Source organism: Astatotilapia calliptera, chromosome 5 (assembly GCF_900246225.1).
Source record: "Astatotilapia calliptera chromosome 5, fAstCal1.2, whole genome shotgun sequence".
Lineage (NCBI taxonomy): Eukaryota > Metazoa > Chordata > Actinopteri > Cichliformes > Cichlidae > Astatotilapia > Astatotilapia calliptera.
In genome coordinates this window covers 37,901,324-37,907,323 of record NC_039306.1, presented here as the reverse complement: position 1 = coordinate 37,907,323, position 6,000 = coordinate 37,901,324, and positions in this window count along the sequence as shown.

Below are 6,000 nucleotides of genomic sequence, written 5' to 3'. Positions count from 1 at the left end.
CAGGTGGTGGAGCTGGAGGACAAAGAAAAGAGGGAGAATTCAAAGTGCAAAAGATGAGAGAGGTTTGATTTTTGTGACAGGGTTCAAGCAAAAACTAGGCGCGTGCATGTGCTGGCTTTATTCTACTTTGACAGTTTGTAGGGCAGTCAAAGGAAAACATTTACATTTTAGAAGCTTTTGCTATAATGGACATACAGAATGATAAGAAACGTCAGATACAACCCCCATACATCTCTACACACCGCAGCAGCAAGCAGCACGGCTTGAAGTAACGCTGTATGGCAGTGCTGTCATTTTGGCCTTCAAATCAATCTGCTGAGCTTGAAGGAGAGGTCAAAGGTCAAATGGGATACAGTAGACCTGTAAGAATCAGCAGCTCTTTAGTGGGCTGGACGCAGATGTGTGAGGCTCTCTGATGTAACTGTGAAGCTGAACACCTTCATCTTCTGTCAGTGCGGCAGCAGCCCGGGTGGCTAACACACTGTCGTCTATGTTAGCTAACTAGTGACAGCATCCATAACTGAGTGACTCACACTGAAGCTGAGAATAGGTGTGAGGGCGTGGCTTTAGTGCCGCAACAGTGAGTCCATGTTAAGACAACATTAACACAGGTAATCTGGGCAGCATTGCTCACATGAGAGCACAGGTGTAGACCACTAAGTGCCTGGAAATATTTGTTTTTGTATGTCAATCATTGTGGAACTAAACTCGTGAGTCAGTGAGCATTTTATTCAGTGCCAGAGAAAGTGAGAAGCACTGAACCTTGAGGTGGACACTGATCCTCGCAGCTGCAGGAATACCAGCCCATAAAACGCAGCATCTTAATATCCATGCAATACGTGATGGTGCTGTCAGGGAGCTGTTACAAGGACCAAACCAATGACACTGAACCAGCTGACCTCCACAGAGCCCCCGTACATCACATTCATTTATTTCAGCCTCTACACATGACTCACGGTTCAGCACTGCAACTCTTTAGGAAGTCTGACACGTTGTGTTGTATTTGTAGACGCTAAAAAAGTAAGTGGATACACAGTTTTATGGGCTCTGCATAGAACTGCAGTGCATTCTGGGTGTTCAACCAAAACCAGGACCGATGCCAACAGCAAACAAAGAGGGAAATATACCAGTGAAGTCTGACACACAGTGTGACGCTAACGATGAGGAACGTTCTTAGAAGAAATTCAGAGTGATGGGAACATAAGGTGCCTCGATTTATAGGAAACACCATACTGTGCTATACTCGTGACCCGTCACCTGCAAACAAGGGCACAGTTATAAACCAGTTCCAGCTCTCATGGAGACGTGGTGGAGCCAGTCAGGCACCACTGGTTCTGTAGTACATGCAGAGCATCTCCTCACCCTGGACTCAAAGTCAGCGTCACTGTCCTGTGTACAGTCATACACAGAATCTGAAGCCCTCAGTGGACACTAAAACAATATAAAGACTCACTCTTTTTACAGTTTATTTTACACAATAGTTCATATTCTGCTGTGATCAGTTTACTTGTTTATATTTTTACATCCCATTGCACATATTTAATAGTATTTAATACTGCAATGTAGTAGTTTCGACATTTATTACAGCAGTGTTTGTGTTTGCATACATCCTTCACATTACTGCCACCTTCTGGCTGCAGTCAGCAAAATCCTGCTGCTCACATACAAGGTCTTAAATAATCAGGCCCCATCGTATCTTAATGACCTTGTAGTACCATATCACCCTATTAGAGCACTTGGCTCTCGCTCTGCAGGCCTACTTGTTGTTCCTAGAGTATTTAAAAGTAGAATGGGAGGCAGAGCCTTCAGTTTTCAGGCCCCTCTTCTGTGGAACCAGCTTCCAGTTTGGATTCAGGAGACAGACACTATCTCTATTTTCAAGATTAGGCTTCAAACTTTCCTTTTTGCTAAAGCATATAGTTAGGGCTGGACCAGGTGACCCTGAACCCTCCCTCAGTTATGCTGCAATAGATGTAGGCTGCTGGGGATTCCCATGATGCACTGGGTGTTTCTTCTTCACTCACTGTGTGTTAACAGACCTCTCTGCATTGAATCATATCTGTTATTAACCTCTGTCTCTCTTCCACAGCATATCTTTATCCTGTCTTCCTTCTCTCACCCCAACCAATCACAGCAGATGGCCCGCCCCCTCCCTGAGCCTGGTTCTGCTGGAGGTTTCTTCCTGTTAAAAGGGAGTTTTTCCTTCCCACTGTCGCCAAAGTGCTTGCTCATCTTATTGTAGGGTCATTACCTTACAGCAGGGGTGCCCAATCCCGGTCCTCGAGAGCTACCGTCCTGCAGCTTTTAGATGCATCCTTGTTCCCACACACCCGAATCAAATGAATGGCTTGTTATCAGGCCTTTGCCAAACATGATGGCATGCTGAAGAGGTAATCAAACCATTTGATTCAGCTGTGTTGGAGTAGGGATGCATCTAAAAGCTGCAGGATAGTAGCTCTCGAGGACTGGGATTGGGCAGCCCTGCCTTACAGTATAAGGTGCAGTGAGGTGACTGTGGTGATTTGGTGCTACATAAATACAAAGCGACCTGAGAGCTGACAAAGCTCCGTCACTGCTGGTTTTCAGTCAGATCTGGGGGGCAGCTGGTCCATGGACAGCTTACACAGTGGGGTATGTGTGAGTATGTGTGAGCCGAACCTTCACCCCTGCTGAGCATCCATGCAGGCAGGGGCGGGACTTTGTTTCGATGGGCACACCAGGCAGCCAATCACATGCAAAGACAGACTGGGATCATACCATTATGTGAAAGAAGAAAGGGGGGCAGACGTTCTGAAGACGGGGAGTGTAGCGGTCCAGGTCCACAGAGAGACGGGGAGCTGGGTAAAGTCATTTTCCACTGTGGAGGACAAACACTTTCAAACTTGTCCATCACAGCAACACAAACTGCCTCCTTTAAAAAGACTCGATGTGCGGTTCAGTATTGACAGTGACATCACATGAAGTGCATATAAAGTGTGTCTGAATGGCAGAGATGCAGACATGTGTGCATGTGGCACAGAGCCATGGCTCAGTGTCTGAGTGAGCTTGAAGCCGTTTATGATTCTGAACCACAAACAAGCTCAAACTTTGGACTTTGAAGCCTCTGTTCTTCACTCTGCACTGCAGAAATGTCAGGTTTTTACAACTACAGGTAACAAAAGAAAACAAAAAGCTAATAAAACTGGACAGTAAGGACAATGAGCCACACATCAGCTGACAGACCAGAGAAACCAGTTTGTGACAGCTTGTCAGTCTGGTGGACAGGCTCTCCTCCACACTGTTCTCATTCATAAAGTGCTTACAGAGCTGAGCATTGGAGAGTGGACAGTACGTCCTCGGCTCATCATAAACTCATTGTGGCAGAACAAAAGTTGATAGGTTTGTAGCTTGAACCTATTCGCTGGAACGTTGAGGACAATATAATTACACAGCAAGCAAGACACGAGTAGGCAAGGTTCTTCATGTTTCTCGTGCACGGGAGAGACCGGACAGACGCCGTTCCTTCGCTTGACCCCAGTTGCTCTCGTCCGTTCCCCCGTAACACTGCTCTTTTATTGAGGTTACGTGAATATGCATAGGGTCATTAACATATGACGTCTACATACACACAAAGAGTACCGTGTGTGTGTGTGTGTGTGTGTGTGTGTGTGTGTGTGTGTGTGTGTGTGTGTGTGTGTGTGTGTGTGTGTGTGAGGTCCAGATGTGACCCTGTGAAGACTCCCCAAAGCTGGTGCCAGGAGTCTAGCGGTCCATCTGAACAAAAGGCTCTTATACTTAAACAGATATACGTGTGTTTGCTAAAGCATATATCAGCAAGAGAAGATACGACCTCTCCTAGGAGGTGTGTGATCTATGCCAGAACACTCTGTAGAGGAGTGAACGCACTCCCCTCTTCATGTTACACAGAGTTGTTACAGACCTCCTAGGATGAGACATTCTTTCAATCTACAAATGATTATACACTTCTAAGCATATGTGGGTAAATGTTTCTAAGCATAAATGACAATCAACAATACAAAACCTAACAAAAGTGACTCTTATTGCTCCTGTCAACATGAACCAATGTAAAAATATTGGCCACAGCCACCCAGCCTGCTGACGTCTTGTTCTGCACTGACAGAAGATGAACGTGTTTTTAAAACGGATTTGTTGAAGCCAGCTTCACAGTTACATCAGAGGGCGGGGCTCCACTACGCACACCAGCCTTCATACGCTTTCATGTCACAGGTCATGAAGGGAGCTGCTGTAACAAACCTGGCTGATGGAGGCCAGCCTCCCAGGCTGCTCCGCTCGGTTTCTGTCAGAGATCAGCAGGGTGGACGATTCTGAGCACTTAGAGCTGGGAGAGGCACCACTCCCACTTCACCTCCATCTGAACTGAACATCCCATGGTGGGCCATGCTCATGAGATCTGAGCTTAGGAGTATTTAATCAGAGAGCCAGCCCAGGCCCTGGATCCTGACGATCCACAGGCTGTATTTAATATTTACAACTTCAAATGAAATCAGAGACGTTTCCAAACTGGAGAAACAAAGAATTTAAACTGGATGTCATTTTAATGACAGTGTTGAAAGTAATGATTGGACTGGTGGTGAGGTGTGCGTGTTCCAGTAGGACAGGGGTGGGCACTCTCAGTCCACGAGGGCCGGTGTCCTGCAGGTTTTAGATCTCACCTTGGGTCAACACACCTGAATCACATGATTAGTTCGTTACCAGGCCTCTGGGGAACTGCAGGACATGTTGGCTGTGTCCCAATTCAGAGACCGCACGCTTGAAGCACGCATTTTAAGTGCGATTACGTCACCGCCACGCGACGACGGCTGTCCCAATTCAAAGTGTACTTCAAATACGCCTCGGTTTCCCCAAATATCAAGCGTGGTCCGGTGCACGCTTCGTGGTCCCATATATCCCACAATTCATAGTGCGGCGGTGGGTGTGGATAATTTTGCGGCAAAATACGGCAGAAGGGAGCGGCCGAAGAGTGAACTGTCAGAAAGAAGTACTGAATATGACGTTGTTACGAGTTCAAAAATTGGGGATGGAGACAAGAGGAAAAACCACAATACTGGTAACAACACTGGTCCGGCCGGGTTGAGTCAAACCATGATTTTAATAGTCACACGCGTGGGAGATGGACACCGTACGCAGACAGCATCAGATCTCCAAATGGTGGAGCATTGATCAAACTCTCTCTGGTGCCCCCACCTTATCATAAAAGCCTAAACATTCACATGCTTTCTCTCACACGGCGCCTAAGCTACGACCTTGGCTCCCAGTTTATCTGCTCCTGCTGAGATGGGGCAGAAAACTCCAGCACACTCTGTTCTCTTCTAATCAGACAAATAAGGCGATGACTCTCTGCAAACAGTATTTCTTATAACATCATAAAACAATATCATTCATCCACAATAAATCAGCAGTCTAATGTAATGCAAATCAGTTTAATTAATGCAATAGTTATCAGCTTCTTCTAATTCAGGAGACTAATGCAAACTAAAACTACATAATAATTCACAATCTTTAGTTAGGGGCATAACATGGCATAAAATAATATTATAATTTAACAACGTCACTTATTTATGTGCGAATGTTTAATAATGAAGAACATTAAACATTACTGTTGGTCACATGTCAGCAAAGTCATGTGACATTAGTGACGTTTGTACTAACTTGGTTTTAAAGCCTTTAAAATATACGTCGTTCAATAGTCGACCTTAATCTTACAGAGAATGTGATGATTTATGGATAATTAAAGTCAGTCATATATCCACAAACACAACAGGCTGAAAGTCAGTGATGCTGCTCGGTTTGCAGTCCTGAACATCACGGCACAAGCAGGATCCACTGCACTGTTAATGTGAGCTGTGTTATATTGCTGCCTCTGTTCGGTGGTGTCGAGCCAAACGCACTTTAACGTGTGTTTGAACGAGCTGACGGTTCACTCGTTAAGCTGAAAGAAAGATGCTTTAATCACAGCAGTCACACATGTGTCCACTGCAC